A 24,043-nucleotide genomic window follows, 5' to 3' on the forward strand; every position below is an offset into this window, starting at 1 on the left:
TTCACTTAATATAATTTTTTCCAAGCCTTTCCATTTCCTAACAAATGGGGAAATGTCATTCTTTCTGATGGAGGCATAGAATTCCATTGTGTATATATACCACATCTTCTTGATCCATTCATCTACTGAGGGGCATCTGGGTTGGTTCCATATCTTAGCTATGGTAAATAATGCTGCAATAAACATAGTTGTGCTGGTAGCTTTAGTGTGGCCTTGTTTGTGATCATTTGGGTAAATGCCCAAAAGTGGGATTGCTGGGTCATAGGGGAGCTCTATGTGGAGTCTTTTGAGGAACCTCCATACTGCTTTCCAAAGTGGTTGAACAAGTTTACATTCCCACCAACAATGAAGTAAGGTTCCTTTCTGTCCACATCCCCTCCAGCATCTGTTGTTGTTAGAGTTCTTGATTTTTGCTGTTCTAACTGGAGTGAGGTGATATCTCAATGTTGTTTTGATTTGCATTTCTTTTATGGCTAGGGATGTTGAACATTTCTTCATGTGTCTATTGGCCATCCTTCTTTCTTCTTCAGAGAAGCTTCTCTTTAAGTCTTTCGCCCACTTACTTATTGGGCAGTTGTTTCTTTGAGGATTTGTTGTTGGGGGGTTTAATTTTTTGAGTTCCAAGTATATTTTAGATATGAGACCCTTGTCCGTTGTATGGCTAGTAAAGATCTTCTCCCAATCCGTGGGCTTTCTATTGATCTTGCTAGCTATGTCATTTGCCCTGCAGAAGCTCTGCAACCTTATGCAATCCAATTTGTCCAACCGTTCTTTGATTTGACAACTTGCTACTTTAATTCTGACTCAAACCTTGTCCATTTGGAAACTGATCAAATTCTTAAATCATTAAGGCCTATGTCTCACTTTTCAATTTAAAAACTATAATTCAGCTAATGCCATAAATCACACATTTACAACGTAACAGATAGATTAATATCACATACATGATGGAATATGTAAACAAAGCAAAATAAAACTAAACCAATGTTCATCACTCACTGATCCTACACTTCTGATGATACAGAGTAACTACTGCATGGAAATCCTGGAAACGTCACCTCAAACCAGTCAGCTCATAGAGGGTGACTCCAAAATACGCAATGTTCCATTGCTTACAAACAACTCCAGCAAGCAAATTTCAGCACAGGATCTTTCTCCGCCTTTGCTCTAATAAATTTCAAAATAAGTAATACAAATCAGTCTTGATAAAGGTACGATGGAATTCTGAAGCTCTGAAAATCTTGAAAAGACTTTCAGGGGCCACACAAGACCCTTTGGTAAAGTTTTAAAATTCACGTCATAGATAGGGACACAAAAGAGAATTTTTTCTCACCTCCCCTCCCCAAATCTTTTAGAGTGTAGTAAGAGTACCAAATCTAACAACATCTATCCAGCCAAAAGTGTTTAAAGGCTTGAAAGTGTATATATCCCTAGAAAATCAAGCTTTTTATTTCTATCCCTCAGTCATATATTTATTTAACTTTTAAAACCCTGGACTTTCAGGGCCCAGAATTCCTAATTAATCTCATAATTGCTGTACAGTCTGCTGTACATTAACTTTGTAGAACTTTGCATGTATTCCAAATACTTTCTCTTACATAAAACTTGTTAAAGACGTTAAAAAGACATTTAACAATGAGATGAAATATATTGTCCTTGGAATTCTCTTAAAATAAAATCTTTAAGACTACTTCAATCCTTTAATTTTTTGATCTTATAACTAACATAAATTTTCTAATACTACAACCAGGACTCATTTTTGGGTAGCCGTGAGTAGCTGAGTACCCCTACCCTCTGACTTTAAGTACCTGTTCTGATCATTCCTAAAAGCTTTTTTAAAACAGCCCTTCCAAGTAAGACTCTAAGTGCATGTGAATGTAATTACCAATGTAAGAACCCCCAAAATTAGAAGAGACCAGTAAGATGCTTACTGTTAAGCTCAGATGAGCTGCTGGCCAAACAAAACCAAAGGCCTATCACAACAGACAGATAACACTTGTCATCATCTACCCTAGCAATAGCTGAGCCTCATCCCCAAAATTCTTCTTCAAGCTTAAGGTGATTTGCTAAAAGTTCCTTACCAGGGTGCCAACTCCAAGCGGCTAGTGCTGTGGAAACCAGGAGTTGTTTCTGTTAAGCACACTGCCGCCTTCGAATCCATAGAATCTAAAGATAGAATGGAGAATCAGGGGTCCTACTAAAAAGGGCCTCAAGCTTTCACAAAATTAAAGCTGCTTTCTAACGTTGACATTTGGGGACATTGCAGCCTACTGTGGGCAGATGATTTACTGACTCACAGGAGAGGTCCTCCCATATTTGGTGCAAATTTTCTGTCTACTCCTTTGCTACCATCATGTCTTCCTGCAGGATGTGCTGCTCAGTTTCGCCTTCATAGTTTGAAGTTTTTTCAAATTTGGAGTCTAGTTAGCTAATGACGTTTCAAATTCCTGCATTTACACACAAAGAAGAGGATTTTCAAAATGTCTTCAACTTTTGAATACATATCTTAGGGTTCATTTTTCTAACATCACCTTATCTGACCTTTTCTGCTTGACTCATACATATACTAGATATTGCAAATAAGGGAAACCATGGGATCTATGTTTCTTTGGGCTTGGCATACTTCACTTAATATAATGTTTTCCAAGTCTTTCCATTTGCTAAGAAATGGGGCAATGTCATTCTTTCTGATGGAGGCATAGAATTCCATTTTGTATATATACCACATTTTCTTGATCCATTCATCTACTGAGGGGCATCTGGTTGGTTCCATATCTTAGCTATAGTAAATAATGCTGCAATAAACATAGTTGTGCTGGGAGCTTTAGTGTGTTCTTGTTTGTAAACATTTGGGTAAATGCCCAAAAGTGGGATTGCTGGGTCATAGGGGAGCTCTATGTGGAGTCTTTTCAGGAACCTCCATACTGCTTTCCAAAGTGGATGAACAAGTTTACACTCCCACCAACTATGAAGTAAGGTCCCTTCTGTCCACATCCCCTCCAGCATCTGTTGTTGTTAGAGTTCTTGATTTTTCACATTCTAACTGGGGTGAGGTGGTATCTTAACGTTGTTTTGATTTGCATTTCTTTTATGGCTAGGGAGGTTGAGCATTTCTTCATGTGTCTATTGGCCATCCTTCTTTCTTCTTCAGAGAAGTTTCTCTTTAAGTCTTTAGCCCACTTATTTATTGGGCAGTTGTTTCTTTGAGGATTTGTTGTTGGGGGATTTAATTTTTTGAGTTCCAAGTATATTTTAGATATGAGACTCTTGTCTGTTGTATAGCTAGTGAAGATCTTCTCCCAATCCGTGGGTTTTCTATTGATCTTGCTAGCTATGTCTTTTTCCATGCAGAAGCTCTGCAACTTCATGCAATCCGATTTGTTCAACCTTTCTTTGATTTGTTGTGTTTCCGGGTCTCTATTAAGAAAATTTCGGCCTGCGCCAAGGAGACCTAGGTTTTCTCCTATTCCATCCTGTAAGGTTTTCATAGTGTCTGAGTCGACTCCGAGGTCTTTGATCCATTTGGAGATGATTCTGGTGCAGGGTGATAGATAAGGATCTAGCTTTAGTTTTCTACAAGTAGTTAACCAATTTTGCCAGAACCATTTACTGAAGAGGCTGTTGCTTTGTATGTCCCTCCCCCCACAGTATAACCCCTGCTTTCACTGTATTTGATGTCTGTATAATTTGTGGAGGGGAAGGGGAAAAACCAGTCATTTAAATAAGGATACAAGTGGACCCATTGCAACAATGAGAAGTACAAGTTTTCATGTTGAAAATGAACTTTACAACTTTGGGGGGGGGGGCGGATTGGGTCAGGGGACAGGGGGAGGCTGGGAAGGATGGGAAGGGGAAACAAAGGAGGAGGTTACAATGCTTGATAAGAAATGTACTCATTATATTGCCCATCTCATTGTAACCCCTCTGTACAATATTTTCACAATAAAAAATAAATAAAAATTTTAAAAAATGTCTTCAACTCACGATGCTGCTGTTCCCACAGCTATATGTTAATCCTTTGATTGGAGTCAAGGGGAGGCGAACCAGCCAAGGAGAGAGACCTTAGGAATAAGAAACAGCCCTGGCCTCCTGATGACCTACCTGGGTGGCCAGCTTCAAACCAGCTTCAAAGGAACACTGCATTCTACTCCCCATTTCATTGCCTCAGGTACCTCTCCTATGTTTATACAACTCACTCTGATTAAAGATATAAGTTGACATCCTGATTTAGAGAACAGGGAAGTTAATTCTTAGTTGAAATTTAATAATCTTGCACATATTTATCAGATGATATTCAAATTGACACTTCGTTTTAACAAACCGTGCATTGTTGCTAGGCATCACATATCAATTTTTCTTCTACCAGAGTTATATTTTGGCTTACATTTTTTTTGTTGTTGTTGTTGGTCGTGGGGCTTGAACTCTGGGCCTGGGTGCTGTCCCTCAGCTCTTCAGCTCAAGGCGAGCACTCTACCACTTGAGCTACAGCACCACTTCCGGTTTTCTGGTGGTTTATTGGAGATAGTCTCACGGTCTCTCCTGCCCGGGCTGGCTTTGAACCGCGATCCTCAGATCTCAGCCTCCTGAGTAGCTAGGATTACAGGCGTGAGCCACCAGCGCCCGGCTTTGGCTTACATTTTAAATGAAAGTGTTTAAAGAATAAAACATTGTCTATAATTAGTACAGATTAATCAGCAAAAAAAAATCTTTTAGCTGTGGAAACATCTTTTGTTGGTTTGTTTTTCTTGGTGGTGTCTATCAAACCCAGGGTCTCAGGAAAATTAAGCTATTACTAGTCATACCTGGGCTTTATTTGTTTTCTATGCAATTGTTTTGGCTGTTGATCATGGGGCTTGAACTCTGTGCCTGAACACTGTCCCTCAGCTCTTCAACTCAAGGCTAAGGCTCTACCACTTGAGCCACAGTGCCACGTTCAATTTTCTGAGTCACTTATTGGAGATGAGACTCTCACTGACTTTCCTGCCCAGGCTGGCTTTGAACTGTGATCCTCAGATCTCAGTCTCCTGAGTAGGTATAATTATAGGTGTGAGCCACTAGCACTCGGCCTAAGCACATTTTTCCTGCTGGTTCTAGGGCTAGATCTCAGGTCTGGGCATTAACTCTATCTCTATTACTCAAGCCACATTCTATTTACAATTTTTGGTTGTTAATTGGAGCTAAGCCTCACAGACTTTCCTTCCTTGGACTGGCTTCAAACTTACATTCTCAGATCTCAAATTCCGGAGGTGCTAAGATTCGAGCCAGAGCCACCAGCATCCACATTATGTCACTTTTAAAGCATCTATCAACAATAATAGAAGACAACTATTATTATTTTTTAATTGTGAAAATACTGTACAGAGGGGTTACAATTACATGGGCAAGATAATGAGTACATTTCTTATCAAGCATTGTAGCCTCCTCCTTTGTTTCCCCTTCCCATCCCCTCCCATACGCCCCCTGCCCTCCTACCCTATCCTCCCAGCTCCCCTCCTCCCCCCATGAAAGTTGTAAAGTTCGTTTTCGACATAACGACTTGTACATCTCATTGTTGCAATTATAATTGGTTAACACTTGTAATCCTAGATGCTTAAGAGTCTGAGATTTGTGGTCCATAGTTTAAAGCCGGACTGGTCAGATGAATCAGATTTTGGTTTTCTGTTCGTCTGCTGGTCCCGGGACTTAAGTTCAGGGTGTTGGTACTGTCCTTGGGCTTGATTCCCTTAATGCTAATTCTCTACCAATTAAGACACATAGTGGGAGTTCCGGGAAGATGGCGGAGGAGAAGCTGGAATCTGAATAAGCTCTCGCATAGAAAGCAGTTTTAGAGTTCCAGTGAACAGTCCTAAGCCAGAGAATCACACCAAGTGTGCCATCACAGGACAGAGAGTTAGACAAGAGAGGGGAAGCCAAGACAAGGAGACACATCTGAACGCCTGGCAGCAGCCGCCGCGGCGGCGACCGCAGGGGCGGCCATACCTGAGCGCTCACACAGAGAGTCCGGGACGAAGGAGCCAGACGCAGCGGGCGAGCGGATTCTACTCAACACCAGCAAGAACCGACAAGGAGCGGACATCTTCACCCTGCAGTTTGCAGACCAGAGACAACCCAGGATCCAAGACTCGGCGTGAGTAGAAGCCCGACGTCCTCACTCCTTCTCAGGGAGCAGAGGAATGAAGGCCACCCCTCCCCCCCAGCACCGGTGATCTCCATCTTGGATACCGACAAAGCTCGGAGGAGCTGCTAGCTCCAACTCAGGCCTTGGAATAAAACGAGTCATTTAACAGGTCACAAGAACTTAACGGCGAAGTGACCTGCCAGACTCAGCTCCATCCAGGGAAAAGTCACCCAGCTCAGGCACCAGCCATTGGAGTGGCTTTCCTCACTGGGTAACCAGAGCCAGAGGCTGCCCCTCCCTCTAGCAGCCTCCACAATCAATTGAAAAACAGAAACCCTTAGAATGGCTCCAGGGTGGGCTCTGTGAATTTTTCACAAAATAGCCCCAGGGAAAAGCTACTGTTTGTTGAAAGGCCTCAACTCTACCAGAACCTAGCCTCATCACCCCTCTTTTGTGATTCTCAAAGCAGATCACCCTCCCATTAAACTAACCTGGGAGGGGGATCTCAAAATCTTGGGTAAAGCAGAGCATTTTTCTGCCTGTTCGAACAAACTGACTTAAGAAACCAATCAAGCCACAGGACCTCAAGCTGACCAGAGACTCCAAGAGGCTGGTTACAGACAAAAGGGAGATACAGGATTCTTCCCACCCCTCCCAAAAAAATCAAAAAAAAAAAAATCAAAAAACTTTTTTTTCTTCTTTTCTTTTTTTTTTTTTTTTGGTACCTTATATATATAAAAATTTTTTTTTCCTTTTCTAAAACTTTTATTAATCTTTAATTTTTGCCTTTTTTGAAAAAATAATTGTTTTCCAGTAACTTTTTTTCCCTCTTATAATTTTTATTTTAGGAATACGTGAATGTACGTTTTCCTTTCTTTTCTTGTCTTCTCTCTCTTTTTCTTTCTTTCTTATCTTTTTGTTTTTTTGTCTAGCTCTACTGAACTTCTGATCTTTTTTTTCTCCCTTTCTTATCCTTTTCACCTTTTCCTTTCTTTTGTTCTTCTGTATGTGACTTAGCTCTTGTCCTGCACATCCTGATAAACCCATAGTTAACTAGTAGACCCTATCGCCCATTGTGTACACACTTAATCCACAAATTTATTACTCAATCCAAAACCTCTGAGACTTAAATTCCTTAATAGCAGTACTACCTCTTTATACCTATATAATATTTTAAGCATTTTTTAAGTTTTTCACATCTCCTCTATCTCCCTCCTGTTTTCTCATTATATTCACATTCCTCTCTAAATAGATGGTCTTTCAATCTCCATAACTATATTAATTTTTACGTTTCTAATTTTTTTTCTGGTCTCTTTTCATTTCCCTTTACCTTTCTTCTTTTTCTCTCCCTCTCTACTTGCATCCTACCCAACCTATTTCCTGCATTGAGATTAGGACATAGTTAACTCTCCCTGTGCCTCCCCACACCAATCTATTGCTAATTTTTACCCACATCTCTCCCTAACCCTAAAAATTTCTGGTTTTCCAAATTCTTCTCTGCAGTTCGAAGCCCATTAACATATAGTTGTTTGATGTTGAATAGATGTATCTGTTGAACTAGATTGTATCTGTAGACTATTGACTGTATAAATGCAAACGTTGGTTGATGGTTGCCTTAAGATAGTGTTCTAGCACAAAACTGGTGCTATTTTCATCTCAAATGGGCAGAGTAAGCCGAAAAAACACAAGAAAAATGGCAAATCCGGGTATCTCAATTCCCAATCTTGATAATCAGGGGTCAGATCAGATAATGAACAATCCAGAGGAGAGTTCCCAAATAGCTCTACAAACACTGGTGGCAAATATGATAAATGAGAAGTTTGACAACTTACAAAGGACTCTGTATGAGCGTGATAGGGAGAGAGAGGAGGCATCCCAAAAGTTTATACAGGAATATCATAAGCGTGAGGAAGCTACTCAAAAAATGATACAGGATTTGCGTGAACAACTTGAGAATACTCAAAGAGAAAGGGAGGAATGGCGTGAGCAGGCTGAGAACACTCAAAGAGAACTGCAGGAATCCCACGAATGGGAGGAAAGAGAACTGCAGGAATCCCACAAACGGGAGGAAGCTAATCAAAGAGTAATTCAGGAATTGAGAGACCAGGTAGAGAACACACAAAGATCAGTAAAGGCATTCATGGAATCCATTAACAAAGAGCTGAAGGAAGTCAGGGAGACCACAAAGGGAAGGCTGAATGGAACCCAACAGAAGGAATGGGAGTCCAAAGAAACCATAACCAATCAACTAAGTGATTTGAGAACAAACACTGACCACCAAATTAAGGAAGTAAAGAAATTCATACAAGACCTAAAACAGAGCTTCAACAAAGAACTTGAAGCCATCAAAGCTGACCAATTAGAAGGAAAAGAGATAAAAAACAAAGTAGAGAGTCTTGACAGCAGGTTAGACCATGCAGAAGATCGAATCTCAGGGATTGAAGACAGCCTAGATATTATAGAGAAAGAACATACAACCATCCAAGACAAGTCCAAGAAGTATGATAGATCTATCCAACACCTAGAAGACACCATCAGAAGGCCTAATCTAAGGATAATGGGTGTAGAGGAGCACCTAGAAACAGAAGTTAATGGTCTAGGAAATTTGTTTAACAGGATCCTAGCAGAGAACTTCCCAAACATACAAAAAGATAGGCCTACTCAGATACAAGAAGCTTTTAGAACCCCAAATAGACCAGACCAGAATAGGACATCCACCGTCACATTATAATCCACACAGGATCAACTCAGACCAAGGAAAAGATCCTTAAAGCTGTCAAGGAGAAAAGGTTAATCACCTATAAAGGGAAACCAATTAGAATCACCTCAGATTTCTCAGCAGAGACAATCAAAGCAAGAAGAGCCTGGAATGATGTATGCCATGCCCTAAAAACAAACAACTATCAACCAAGAATACTGTACCCAGCTAAACTCTCCTTCATAACTGAAGGCCAAATAAAAACCTTCCATAGCAAAGAAAAATTGAAACAATACATCTCCACCAAACCAGCCCTACAAAAGATTATTAAAGATGTCCTACACATAGAAAACCAACAAGACCGCAACAAAGGCCAAGAAACTGCACCCAAACTGACAATCCAAGAACCATAGGAAGAACCCAGTTTTCGCAGCCCCCAAGAAGGTGGATAACATGGCAGGAACTCCCAAATACCTCTCAGTCCTATCTCTTAATGTTAACGGACTGAACTCTCCAATTAAGCGACATAGACTGTCTAGTTGGATTAAAAAACAAGACCCTTCTATCTGCTGCCTGCAGGAGTCACATCTTGCCCGTAAAAACAAACACATTTTCAATGTTAAAGGCTGGAACAAAATATACCAAGCAAACGGCCCCCAAAACAGGCGGGAGTTGCAATCTTAATATCAGATAAAATAGACTTCAAATTAAAATTCGTGAGAAGTGATAAAGAAGGGCTCTACATACTAATTAAAGGATCTCTCCTTCAGGAGGATATTACAATTCTAAATATCTATTCGCCAAACAATGGAGCACCCAAATTTATCAAAGAAACACTACTTTCCCTCAAATCCCATATAGATCCAAAGACATTAATTGTTGGGGATTTTAGCACACCACTCTCCCCACTAGATAGATCAACTCGGCAAAAACTCAACAGAGAAACCGCAGATCTAAACAGCTGCATAGATCAACTAGACTTAACAGACATCTACCGAACATTTCACCCAGCAGCATCAGAATACACGTTTTTCTCAGCAGCACATGGAACGTTTTCTAAAATAGACCACATTTTAGGCCACAAAGCAAACTTGTCTAAATTCAGAAACATTGAAGTTATACCTTGCATTCTCTCTGACCACAAGGGAATAAAATTAGAACTCAACACCAAAAGCCACCAAAGAAAGTCCAGTATCACATGGAGGCTGAACAACACACTGCTGAATCAAGAGTGGGTCATGGAAGAGATTAGAAAGGAAATTCAAATGTTCATGCTATTCAACAAAAATGAACACACAAATTACCAGCTCCTCTGGGACACAGCAAAGGCAGTACTCAGAGGCAAGTTTATAGCTCTGAGCTCCTACATCAACAAATTGGAGAAATCTGAAACTAGCAATTTAATGACACGTCTAAACCTCCTTGAAAAAGAGCAGCAAGATAAACCCCAATCCAGTAGACTGAAAGAAATAAAATTAAATCAGAATTAAATGAATTAGAATCCAAAAGAACTATAGAAAGAATCAACAAAACAAAGAGTTGGTTCTTCGAAAAACTTAACAAAATTGACAGACCCTTAGCAAATCTTATCAGAAAAAGAAGAGAGCACACCCAAATTAATAAACTCAGAGATGAGAATGGAAACATCACCACGGAAACAACCAAGATTCAGAACATTATAAGGGAATACTTCTCAAAACTTTATGCTAATAAATTTGAGAACTTGACAGAAATGGACCTTTTCCTAGCAAATATTGACATGCCAAAACTAAACCAAGATGAGTTAAACCAGCTTAACAGGCCCATATCAAGCATTGAAATAGAAACAGCAATAAGAGACCTCCCAGCTAAGAAAAGTCCAGGACCAGATGGTTTTACAGCAGAATTTTACAAGGCCTTCAAAGCAGAGCTCACACCAATACTCCTCCAACTCTTCAATGAAATTGAAAGAGAAAGCTCACTACCGAACACATTCTATGAAGCCATCATAATCCTCATCCCAAAACCAGGCAGGGACTCATCAAAGAAAAAGAACTATAGACCCATTTCTTTGATGAACATTGATGCAAAACTTCTCAACAAAATTTTGGCCAATCGACTTCAACAATTCATCCAAAAAATCATGCACCACGATCAAACAGGATTCATTTCAGGGATGCAAAGCTGGTTCAATATACGCAAATCAATTAATATTATTCATCACATCAACAGGAGCAAGAATAAGAACCACCTGGTTATCTCAATAGATGCAGAAAAAGCATTCGACAAGATCCAACACCCCTTTATGATGAAGGTTTTGGAAAAATTAGGAATCCATGGAACATTCCTCAATACAATAAAGGCTGTATATGACAAACCTACAGCCAGCATTATACTCAATGGTGAAAAACTAAAGCCATTTCCTCTTAACTCAGGAACAAGACAAGGATGCCCACTCTCTCCATTTCTCTTCAATCTAGTATTAGAATGCCTAGCTACAGCAATAAGACAAGATGCAGACATAAAGGGGATCCAAATAGGGAAAGAAGAAATAAAACTCTCCCTCTTTGCAGATGACATGATCTTGTATTTAAAGAATCCCATAGACTCCACTCCCAAATTACTCAAGCTGATTCAAAACTTTGGCAAAGTAGCAGGTTATAAAATTAACCCCCAAAAGTCAATGGCTTTTCTGTATGCCAACAATGAGAAAAGTGTGGCTGAAATTAGGAAAGCAACTCTATTTGTAATAGCCCCACAAAAAATAAAATACCTAGGAATTAACTTAACTAAAGAAGTGAAGGACCTCTGCGATGAAAACTTTAAAATCTTGAAAAAGGAAATCAACACAGAACTTAAAAAATGGCAAAACCTCCCATGCTCCTGGATTGGAAAGATTAACATCGTGAAAATGGCAATACTTCCCAAGGCTATCTACAAATTCAACGCAATACCTATCAAAATTCCACCCTCATTCTTCAAGGAAATAGAAGAGGCAATCCAAAAATTCATATGGAACAATAAAAGACCCCGAATAGCAAAAACGCTCCTCAACGGAAAGAACACTGCTGGAGGAATATCAATACCAAATTTCAAACTCTACTATAAAGCCATAGTAATCAAAACAGCTTGGTATTGGCATAAGAACAGACCTCAGGACCAATGGAATAGAATTGAAAACCCAGAAATGAACCCACAGACCTATAGCCATCTAATCTTCGATAAGGGAGCTAAAACAATAGAATGGAAGAAAGACAACCTCTTCAATAAATGGTGCTGGCAAAATTGGTTAACTACATGTAGAAAACTTAAGCTAGATCCTTATATATCACCCTGCACCGGAATCAACTCCAAATGGATCAAAGACCTTGAACTCAAAGCAGACACTCTGAAAACATTACAGGATGGAATAGGAGAAACCCTGGGTTTCCTTGGCTCAGGCCGAAATTTTCTGAATAGAGACCCGGAAACACAACAAATCAAAGAAAGGTTGGACAAATGGGATTGCATAAAGTTGCAGAGCTTCTGCAGGGCAAATGACATAGCTAGCAAGATCAATAGAAAGCCCACGGATTGGGAGAAGATCTTTACTAGCCATACAACGGACAAGGGTCTCATATCTAAAATATACTTGGAACTCAAAAAATTAAACCACCCAACAACAAATCCTCAAAGAAACAACTGCCCAATAAATAAGTGGGCGAAAGACTTAAAGAGAAACTTCTCTGAAGAAGAAAGAAGGATGGCCAATAGACACATGAAGAAATGTTCAACATCCCTAGCCATAAAAGAAATGCAAATCAAAACAACATTGAGATATCACCTCACTCCACTTAGAACGGGAAAAATCAAGAACTCTAACAACAACAGATGCTGGAGGGGATGTGGACAGAAAGGAACCTTACTTCATTGTTGGTGGGAATGTAAACTTGTTCAACCACTTTGGAAAGCAGTATGGAGGTTCCTCAAAAGACTCCACATAGAGCTCCCCTATGACCCAGCAATCCCACTTTTGGGCATTTACCCTAATGTTTACAAACAAGAACACACTAAAGCTACCAGCACAACTATGTTTATTGCAGCATTATTTACCATAGCTAAGATATGGAACCAACCCAGATGCCCCTCAGTAGATGAATGGATCAAGAAGATGTGGTATATATACACAATGGAATTCTATGCCTCCATCAGAAAGAATGACATTGCCCCATTTGTTAGGAAATGGAAAAACTTGGAAAAAATTATATTAAGTGAAGTAAGCCAGGCCCAAAGAAACGTAGTTCCCATGGTTTCCCTTATTTGTAATATCTAGTATATGTATGAGTCAAGCGGAAAAGGTCAGATAATGTGATGTCAGGAAAATGAACCCTTAGATGTGTATTTTAATGTTTTTTTTTCTTTCATGCATGTGTTTCTAACACATTTATAAGATTATCTCTTTGTTGCTTTGTATGTCCCTCCCCCACAGTATAACCCTTGCTTTCACTATATTTGATGTCAGTATAACTTGTGGAGGAGATGGGGAAAAACCAGTTGTTTAAGGATACAGGTGGACCTGTTGCAACAATGAGAAGTACAAGTTGTCATGTCCAAAACGAACTTTACAACGTTGGTGGGGGGGGGAGGGAGAAGGATTGGGATTGGGGGGGAGGGGGGAGGCTGGGAAGGGATGTGAAGGGTAAACAAAGGAGGAGGCTGCAATGCTTGGTAAGAAATGTACGCATTATCCTGCCCATGTAACTGTAACTCCTCTGTACAGTATGTTCACAAATAAAATTAAATTAAAATAAAAAAAAAAAAGACACAAAGTGCCACTGCCAGCTTTTACTGAGTAGTGTATTGGAGATAAGAGCCTAATGGACTATTTTGCCCATGCTGGCTTGGAACTTCAGTCCTCAAATCTCAGCCTCTTGGTCACCAGATCATAAGTCCTTATCACAAATTAACCAGCAAAAACACAGATTGAATGTGTGGGTTAAGTGGCAAAGTGCCAGCCTTGGGTGGAAAAGAGCTAGTATCAGCACACACACGTACATGATCCCACGTACATGTACTCAATCCCACAAAATGAAAACAAGATAGAAATAATAGAAGAGAAGATGGACAAAATTAAATACTTTAAATAGTTTTAAAAATAAGTTCCATAGCTGTGTTGTGGATTAAGTGGTAGACTGCTTTCTTCCCATATACCAGGATCTGAGTTCAATCCCCAGTGTTCAAACGAAATCAAAACAACAAAAGCACTGCAAGCACTATCTAACAAATCATACATAACACTATGTAAAAATTAAACATTACAAAAAGTTGAAATATGACTAAAAGGAGAACCATGCCACAATCATTAATGGTAATACTAAATAACAAGACAGTATTGATTCCAATGAAAGCAATCTATACATGGAATGCAATTCCATGAAAAGTCAGAGCTTTTTATAATTCTGAGGCAGGATAGATTACAGAAAGTGACACCTGGTAAATGGCAGTCAGGACTCAGAAAGAATACATTTAAATACATGCAAACATTATCTTTTGTTTCTAAACACAGTCTGAGAATCAACAGGATGCATTCCTCATCTTAATGATAAGAATCTGTTTTATGGCAAAATGCATTTTTTCCTGGAAGAAATGCACTAAAGAGTAACGAAATAACTAAGAACTCAGAAATTGTAACACCAAGATTGAAAGTAAAGATAAATAGTTCTCTGCCTGAATTTATTACAGACCTTGCCTTTATCGCTTAAATACCCCCTAGGATATCATTGTGAAGAAAATACATTTTCTGATGGTGGCAGAAAACTTCAGTATCACTGTAAATATTTGCATGTCTTAGACCCCAAGACTAAGAACATATGTAGAATGTTAGATTTGTGTTCCATGGAGAAAATTTCACGGTTAATGAAAGAACATCTTAACCGTACTTTAATATATTCCATTCTTCATTATTACTAAGTAACTCGCATAACATAAAGATAAGCAGGGCTTGATTTTCCACTGGAAAACTACCAATGCTGGGTTTTATGAACTCCTTTTTCCGAACAAACAAAAGTATAGAGTATGTGAGTATCACCAGTAGGAAGGTAAGTGAAGGTCAACTCTACAATGCTCTGGAAGTGCCTGATCATCTCACCTAGCTGCAGCTCTATGTCCTTTCAAGCATCCTGGAGCTGATTGATCCTCTCCTTATTGCCCAGGTTTGGTGTAGTCCGTAACTCTCCCCAGCCTCTAAGGATAGTTCATGGCTGGTGCTTCACTGCAGAAAATAAATTTCTTTATTGTACAAAAACAAAAATGTGATTGTGTTAAGCCTCTGGTGTAAAAATGTGATTATAGACTAGCATATATTTCCTTCAGAGAATGCCTTAAGTGTTCTATTAGACAAATCTGGTCAGACTCTAGATAAGTATATCCATTCCTGTAAAAACATCTATTTTACTCTGAGAAGACAATATAAAGTGTCCCTAATATAACTTGCAAGAATCACTTATGAAGAGATAAAATTTTTAGTGTATTGATTGAAAGACTAGAAAAATCAGAAAATTTACTTCATAGGGTAAGAATCTACAAGATAAGAGAATCTGAGAATATTAAGCAAATGACTGGTGACATTTTACTGGTTGATACCATGGTAACTCATAGAGTACATTGTGCAGGTAGGAAAGGACCAATCAAAAGGACAAATGGAAAATACATACAAGTAAGATTATGAGTACATAAAAACCGTATCCACTTACCTGGAAACAGGGGTATCTGGGATGGCACTGACACCTGAGTAGGCACAGAACAGGAAGATGGAAGTCCACTAGGTGAAGAGGAAAAGGTCCTCATGCAGGATTTTCATGTTATAGATGAAGCATTTTTGGGGAGGCACAGCAGGCTCATAACCATGAGCTTCACAGGCCATGGCTGGGGGGTGGGCGGCAGACTCCATCCTTGGCCTGTCTTCTTTTGCACCTGCTATAGCACACATCCAGCTCAATCTGGCACCATATATGAGCATTTGGACAATTGTACACACAGGAACACGACTTTTCAGCTGTGATTCACTCACTTTGGGGGTGGGGGAATCTGGACAATGCAAGCGGCAAAGAGTCGTTTATTAACGAACTCACAAGCACCGACCTCATGCACACCGTTGTAGGGGTGTTAGCAAGAGGCCATGAACAAAGAGTTACAGCACCTTTTATACATTTTAAGGTAGGGGCAGGGCACCAGTAGACACTCACAGCAAGTCACTATGCCATGCGGGAAATTTTGTAACACTCTTTGTAAAATGATTGGCATGGGGTGACTCAAGGGGGATGGTTGCTTTGGATGATAAGGGTTAGGGGAAATTCTCATAGTTACAGGCTTGCGATGGGTTGACATTTAGCCTAGTTTGCTGGTCCCGCCAGATAGTCATTATCTCAGGGTCCAGTTCCCAGAGGAGGATCCAGAATATGTGTTAGCCATTGTTCTAGGCTCTGGGAATGTCTGGGGCTTGAAGTTAGCAGTTAGTTATCTATCATGGTGGTTACATTCTTTAGAGTTTGTTGACACAGACCTATCTTTATACTTTAACGTTAGCAAAAGCAAGTTACAGAAGCGAAGTCAGCAGTTAGTGACTGTAAAATGGTGAATATAATTCTCAGTTCTTCATTCTCCCCTTGTCTTGTGAACTATGTCAAATCCTTGACTTTTCAGTCATGCCCTTGCTCCGAAATACAACAATACAATGTATTTTTTAAATTTGTTTCAGACTGTCAAAAGTAAATGTACTAATCACATAGGATAGGCATGCTTGCGAACTATCTCCTTATGGCCTCCTGACCTTGATCCTCAAGGTTTTAGCAGAGTTTTTAGCAAGCAAAGGTACAGAAGGGAAAATGGCTGTTAGGTGCTGTCTATATATATTTTTATCTTCTTCATTCCGCCCTTGTCTACAGCATCAGGAACCAATCATGGTCCCCTAATTGGCACAGTCTTTTATATTTACAGTTTAGTATTGGGATTTCAGAACTAATAGATGGACTGCGCTGATTTTTTTTTTACAAAGGACACCAGTCTGTTGAGTATACAAGGTCCAATTGTGACATTAACTGTACCTTACATTTTTTTCCCACCGGTCTTGACTCCGTGTATCACAGTTAGCTTAATTTTATACCAGCTGTATTTGTGAGCTCCAATTTTAAGCCATACTCATACCATTTGCTACATAAACTTTCTGAGGTTTGTCTTCTTTTCTTTTTTCAAACATTTAAAGGCAATCCTTACTTTTCAAATTATCCCAATTCTTTTCTCAAGGCTTTCTTTACCACCCACTTTCTTTACAATTCCTTGAGCATTTTTGTGGCTGGAGTTTAAAACTGCCCAATTTTTCTTTGGCTTGAGGAACCTTTATTTTAGAACAGGCTTAAGACACCACTGTGATGCAGAAGCTTGCTAGATTTTAAGGCCAAGAGTTGGGCTGGGTCTCATTTACTACCTGCATTGATACTACCATACCAGAGCCAAACTAGGCTGGGACTATACAGTGGATTTCCAGACACTATGCACTGAAGTGTCTAAGGCAAGCAAGCCAGTGATATCCTTGTCCCCAATATCCACTGTGGGAATAGAGAGAGTTTTTGGATATCACCCAAAAGAATGTCCCACAAGATCTTAGATTTAGCAGCTTTCAACCAGGAAGCAGACTCAGGTGATGGAATCAGGCAGGAGTTCCTCCAAGTGACTGTCAGGCCGTCATTGAACTTTACCCATTAAGGTATACAGCAGCAGCAGCAGCAGGGTCTCTCAGTGGCTCCAAGGGACTGTCACACCTCGTGCTGGGCTGCAAATTCCTACACAGACTGGTTAAGGATACAAGTAATACATAGGCTTGGCAGGCTGTGGCCCCGTTGGTTTTTAAGAACATTTAGACAATAGCCCAGGACAATTTACCAAAATAACAACTTTTTTACTAATCAGATATTTTTGTAAATAGACACAGAAGGCTTAGTCTTGTAATCATCTCTGACAGATGCAGTCTCCACACTTGCACACCTACAACTGTTAACACTATTCTTTTTGCCTTTTTCTAAAAAAAAAATATTATTTTATCCATTTTGCTTCATTTCTCCAAAACTGACTCTGGACCCTTGATCTTAAAAAGGGGGGGTTGATGGATGAAAGTCCATCTTCTGTAACTCCTTCAAGCTGACTTTAGGGCTTTGATCCTACCTAGCCAGAAACCTATAGCCTTAGCCTATTTTACAAAGAGGCTATCAGGGTTAGATGTCATTAAGAACAATATTTAACTTTTGACAACTGCACAGACCTTTTTTCCGGCTACACCAGTGTAGTTTGTTTAGCACTCTTGTTTGTGAAAGCATCTTTCTGGATGACTTAGGAATGTGATCTCTAGTGACCCTAACAATGCCTAAATTACCTTTGCAGGCCTTGAGACAGATATCAATAGAAACACTCTCTCAGGTTTACAAACTTTTTTCCTGAGCAGATGAATTTCATGTAACTGGTGTCAGCTCAAAAGTTACTGCCAATTAGAGCTTTTGGCACATAAAGCGGTTAAGATTTAAACTATCTCCCACACTTTATAACATTAGCTTTTTATTACTATCACAGAGGACTGGCAAGTTCCTGTCCCTTACAGGGTAGATAGTCATTAGGCATGCTTACAAACTATCTTTCCATGACCTCCTGGCTCTGACCAGTTTTGAAGGGTCACACAAAAATACTCTAGGATCTGACATTTCTGCCATCCAAGCAGTGGCTTACTGCCCCTGGATGCTCCTCCATTGTTCTTGTCCCAGGAGTGTCTTCTCCATATTGGGATAAATGCCTCATTGGCATTTCCCTTTAGCTGGTCGCTGGACTTGGACTCGGGGCCTGAGTGCTGTTCCTTAGCTCTCCAGCTCAGGGCCAGCACGCTGCCATTTTGAGTCCCGGACTCGGGGCTTGAATGTTGTCCCCTGACTCTTCAGTCCAGGGCTAGAACTCTGCCACTGTGAGTCCCAAAGCAACTGCTTATTTTTTTTAGCACTCTGCTGGCTGAACAGAGGTGACAGTCTTATAGGAACCTTTTTTTGCCCGGGCTGGCTTCGAATCAGTTTTGGATCAATGAGTCTTACAAAAGGCCATTTTACCCCAATTAAAAGCAACAAGGTGGTCAACATAGAAGTAGCTTTTAAGCATGCTCTTACCTGAAACTTATTAAAAGCCAAAGTTACATCTAACAAACTTGTAAGAATCCTCTGTGCTTTGCTCTGGGCTTGCTGGAAACTGTTTTTAAAAAAAAAAAAACCTATAAGAGCGAACTAGAATAGCAATTCTTTTGGTAATCCTAATTTTTTCTTCGTGCACTTTGAGGCCAATGTTAAGAACAATTTTACATTTAAATTTTATATTCAAAAATCCAGTCCTAATTTTAAACTTCTTATGAATCTCCTTTAATATTTTATACTTTAGTTTTCATTTGTGTTTTTTTATCTCTTAAAATCTTGAGGCCAAGTGTCACTCATTGTCTCTTAGCTGCTTGTTTTTACACATTAAAACTTTTAAACTCAAATGACAATTTTTCCTTAATGCAAGAATTACAGTCACCATCACTATACCACAAAGCTAGACTTAACACCTTTATAACTTTTAAAAACATCCTAATTGTAGAACATAATTGAAAGTAAGCCATATTATACAAATAACTTTTTAACCCTCTTTTTAAGGCCTTCCTAATTTTAATGTTAACACATCCAAGGGATAGTTTTAGCAATACTAATCAGATCATCACATCACTCAATTTAACCATCATGTTTCCAGTGTCTATCTACATGGAAAAGGGACAGAACAAAGATGGGCCATTTGGCCCCTCCTATGGAATGGGCACGCACCCAATCCAACTCTTTAGGGTTAGATGAATTGCGTTTGTGCCAACTTGCCCTCTTTTACCATGTTTGGACTCTCCAGGGCCTGTCCCACCAACTGTGGACTCCCCCCAGGGTCTGTCCCACCATGCATGACCAGCTGAACTGCACTTCTGCCTGTTCACCCCTCACCCCTAAAGATAGGTCTTCTGTTGATTCTTGAATGAAATACACAGTTTTAGGCAGACAGAACAGGTATGGTCTTTGACAGTGTTAAACTAACCTTTACATTTAAATTTCTAATGTTTATCCCCAAATTTTAGCCAAGGGAACTAAATCCCAAGCAGGCAATGCATTTTTTGTTAAGCCAGATAACTTGGTTACAGTATAAACAGTTTTATGCATTCTCAAATACCAGATTTTCTGTTTTTCAGGTTAAAGAATCCTTAAAAAGTCATTTAAAACACTATGAAGATTCTTTAAATTTTTTGGTAATGTCCAAACCTCATAACCTTTTACGTTTTAAATTTAAACTCACCCAATTGTTACAGCATGCTGACAATTCTTATATTTGAACATGTTGACAAACACACACAAAACACCCACACAGATCTTAAAGCGCACAAAAATCAAAATCAGTTGTATGTACATTATTTAAAGTTTTTAAACAAAAATTCAAGACAGTATTTCTTTTAAACTAGGTACCTTTGTTGGGCTTCATTTTCCCAGAGCTTGCTTGTTTAGCAAGGCAATTTACTAATCAGTCTTTTGAATCCCTGTTGTTGGAGGAGGGCTGGGGAAGGGGGTCACCTAAAACTAAACTGGCCTGATTTATTATCCAATTATAAGAGCACTTTACAAATTGTTACATTGTCTGGACTAGCTGAAAATCCAAACCAGGCACATAGCCTTCTACACCCTCCCTGCCAGCAGCCTCCACTGGGAGAAGGTGCAGCTTGAGGCTTGTCCATGCCCTGCCTCTTGGTTGCTGTAACACAAGGCAGGGACTTAGCAGGTCTGTGACCAAGCCTAGTGGGAGGCTGGAACTTTTATTCCCCCAGAGATGTTCAAATAAAAAACACAAACACAAATAAACACAAAAACCAAGGATCCACATTTAAAACTGGTACCAATTCTAAAACAGAACTAGACAAGACAACAACAAAAGGCTGAGTTGGGGACTAATGGGCCCCAGTTCATCCCTACCAAAACTCGGTGCTGCTCCCACTCAGTAAGCTGAATCCGAAGTCTGCTGAGTGAGCCTGCCACACTCACCCAGAACTTCCCTACCTCAGAAAACATAAAACGAACACACACACTAAAGTAAACAAAACAAACAAGTGGCCACAAAGACAAAATCAGTTCTCAGTGAATGGGGTGACATCTCACCACTAACCAGGGCACTCGAACCCCCTCTACTCATTCCAGAGAATTTTTCTTTTTAGATTCTTCTGAGATGTCCAATTATACTCAAGTTATACCCCTTCTCTTTTACCTCTTTGAAATAACCAAGCAGGAAGTTGAGAGAAGTAAGTTTGCTTTGTCCTTGCCCCATCTCTGCATCAAGGAGTGTCCAAATTAGTAAACCGAGATGAGAAAGAAAAAGAAGTCAAAATTACACACACACGCCACTTACGGGGGTTGGTAATGTATGCGCACTTGGTCACGCTTTCTGGGGGGGGGGGGGGTGCGATCCGGTCCAGGCACTCCTGGAATTCCAAAAAGGACAATTAAGTGAGAAATGCATGCTCTTCCTCCGGTCTAGGGGATCAGTAAGCCCCTCATCTACCGACCCCACGGCTGCATGCCTAAGATTCAAATTAGAGTTAACAGAAGAAATACACGCACACTCTAGACAGACAGCAAGTGCGTCAGACTGCTGGTCAGACAGTCTGCCCAGAAGGGCTTCCAACCAGAGAGAATCAGGCAATCAGGGGGACTCGAAACCCCTACCTGATCTCGAGGATAGCCCCACCCAGGGGTTCAGGGGACGTCTCCTACTGGACCCACTGGCAGTCTTATAGCGTGTCCGCCAAGACTCTCTGCCAGCCCCAAGACCACAGCTGCAGGCTTTCACCAATTCCTAAAACATAAAAGTGGCGCCACCAAAAGCTCACCGATCGGTTCCTTTGACGACTCACTATCCCAGTGTCTGGATAGTCTACAATGGAGGGGTTTCCGGCCAATGCACCAAATGTAGTACCCCCCTGTAGATCACCAGAGATCTTGGACAATGCAAGTGGCAAAGAGTCGTTTATTAACAAACTTGCGAGCACGGACCTCTTGCACACCATTGTAGGGGTGCTAGCAAGAGGCCCTGAACAAAGAGTTACAGCACCTTTTATACATTTTAAGGTAGGGACAGGGCACCAGTAGACACTCACAGCAAATCACTATGCCACGCAGGAAATTTTGTAACACTCTTTGTAAAATGATTGGCATGGGGTGACTCAAGGGGGATGGTTGCTTTGGATGATAAGGGTTAGGGGGAATTCTCATAGGCTTGCGATTGGTTGACATTTGGCCTAGTTTGCTGGTCCTGCCAGATAGTCATTATCTCGGGGTCCAGTTCCCGGAGGAGGATCCGGAATATGTGTTAGCCATTGTTCCGGGCTCTGGGAATGTCTGGGGCTTGAGGTCAGTAGTTAGTTATCTATCATGGCGCTTACATTCTTTAGAGTTTGTTGACACAGACCTATCTTTGTAATTTAACGTTAGCAAAAGCAAGTTACGGAAGCGAAGTCAGCAGTTAGTGACTGCAAAATGGTGAATATAATTCTCAGTTCTTCAACCACATGTATCTCCATCTTTCTGATCAGTGTGGGCCCAGATGTGGGAGCCATCCAATGACGACCCCAATTTGGGGTCAGAGAGCCCCCTCCATTAAACCCCTCTCGTCCCCATTTTTTTTCTCTGCTCCCCCTGTGGGTTATAAAAGAAGTGGGCCCATCCCATCTTCCTGGGCCCTAATAACCCCTGCTAGGCTCCCTCTTCCTACCACCATTCAGCCCACCCCCACCCCATGCCTCTCACCACACGAGCCACCTCTACCCCATTCCTTAGCCCTCCAGTGCCCCACAAATCTTCATTGCATTAGAGATGTGTGGACACACCTGCATAGCGCTAAAAGACGTGGTTTCATGGTAATGTTGCCCAGATCCCACCACTCTTCTCCTTCCCCCACCCCCTCATTAGCCTGGACCTCACCCCCAACCCAGCCCCACCCTTCTTAGTATAGGTAGGTTCCAGGCTGAGGTGTCATGCTTCCACCAGAGAAGGAAGATAGGGGCTTAGCGTTCAACCCATCTCCCCTCCTGTATGCCCTCTGTGGTCACCAGTTGCTCCATTTCCCCACATCTGCTGGAGTGATATGAGCTGGGGAAGCTGTCGCCCTCCCTCAACTGGTGCTGCAACTGTTTCAGGGATATGGTCCCTCAGGGCCTCTTTGGCTTCACCAGCCAGCCAACCTGCACTTTCAAGGTCAGTATGGTGTCAAATGCTGGAGCCATTACCAAAGACCCAGATTCAATGTAAGTTAGCCCTCCTCCTCTCACCCCCCTCGATTTCCCTCTTCTCCATTCTCTCCTCAGGCCCCCCTCAGGAGCCATCCCTGGAGCAGGACTCTTAAATGTTAAGTGGACCGAATCCCTCTTCCTAGCTCTCTATCCATTGCTAGGATTCCCTCCTGAGTCCCCCTCCCTCCCTACAGTCCTGCCCATCAGCACCCCTAACCCATGTTTCCCCCACCCACACCAAATTGTTTCCCCTGCCTTCCCCAAACCATGCTTCCACATCCCAACTTCCTGGCCCCAAGCTTCCCTTCCCCATTCCCCATCCTGTGCTTCCCCTGCCTCCCACACCCACACCAGTCCCCCCATCACAGGCCCTCATGGGTGAGGGGGTGTGAATGGGCATGCACATTGGTAGGCAATATGATTGGACTGACCAAGGCAATGCAGTCATTGGAGAAGGGAAGCAGAGAATCAGAGTCTTCCCTGTCTACCATTCCACCTTCCACTGCATCTGCTGGGGCTGGAGCTAAGGTTGCTGCCTCTTCTTCACAATGGGGGACCTCCACTACCTAGGTCAGTGTGGGCCCAGCTGCAGGAGCCATCCCTGGGCAGCCCTGATTCGAGATAAGAGGCCCCAACCGAACTGCCTGTACCCCCTCTCCCTGCCTAACCCTACCCCACCCCAACACCCACCTCTGGCCCTAGCCCCCATGTCAAACACCTGGCTCAGCCCCTCCTGTGGGAAAACATGTATGGGTGAGGGGATGTGCATTTGTCCACACACACATGACACACAAGTGTTACCAGACTGGTCTAGACCAAGTTGTGATGGTCGCAGAGAAGGGAGACCCTGGCTCAGAGTGTGTCCCACCTCGCCCATCCCCTGGCATTTATGGGATGGAGC

General features: G+C 41.2%; 1 pseudogene; it reads right to left on the reverse strand.

Annotated features, from left to right (window-relative positions):
- LOC122122902 overlaps positions 1-21,921 on the reverse strand; it is a 50,869-nt pseudogene extending 28,948 nt beyond the window's left edge.
- Positions 21,922-24,043: the final 2,122 nt, after the last annotated feature.

Source organism: Dipodomys spectabilis, unplaced genomic scaffold (assembly GCF_019054845.1).
Source record: "Dipodomys spectabilis isolate Male_0828 unplaced genomic scaffold, ASM1905484v1 ptg000216l, whole genome shotgun sequence".
In the NCBI taxonomy this organism is placed as follows: domain Eukaryota; kingdom Metazoa; phylum Chordata; class Mammalia; order Rodentia; family Heteromyidae; genus Dipodomys; species Dipodomys spectabilis.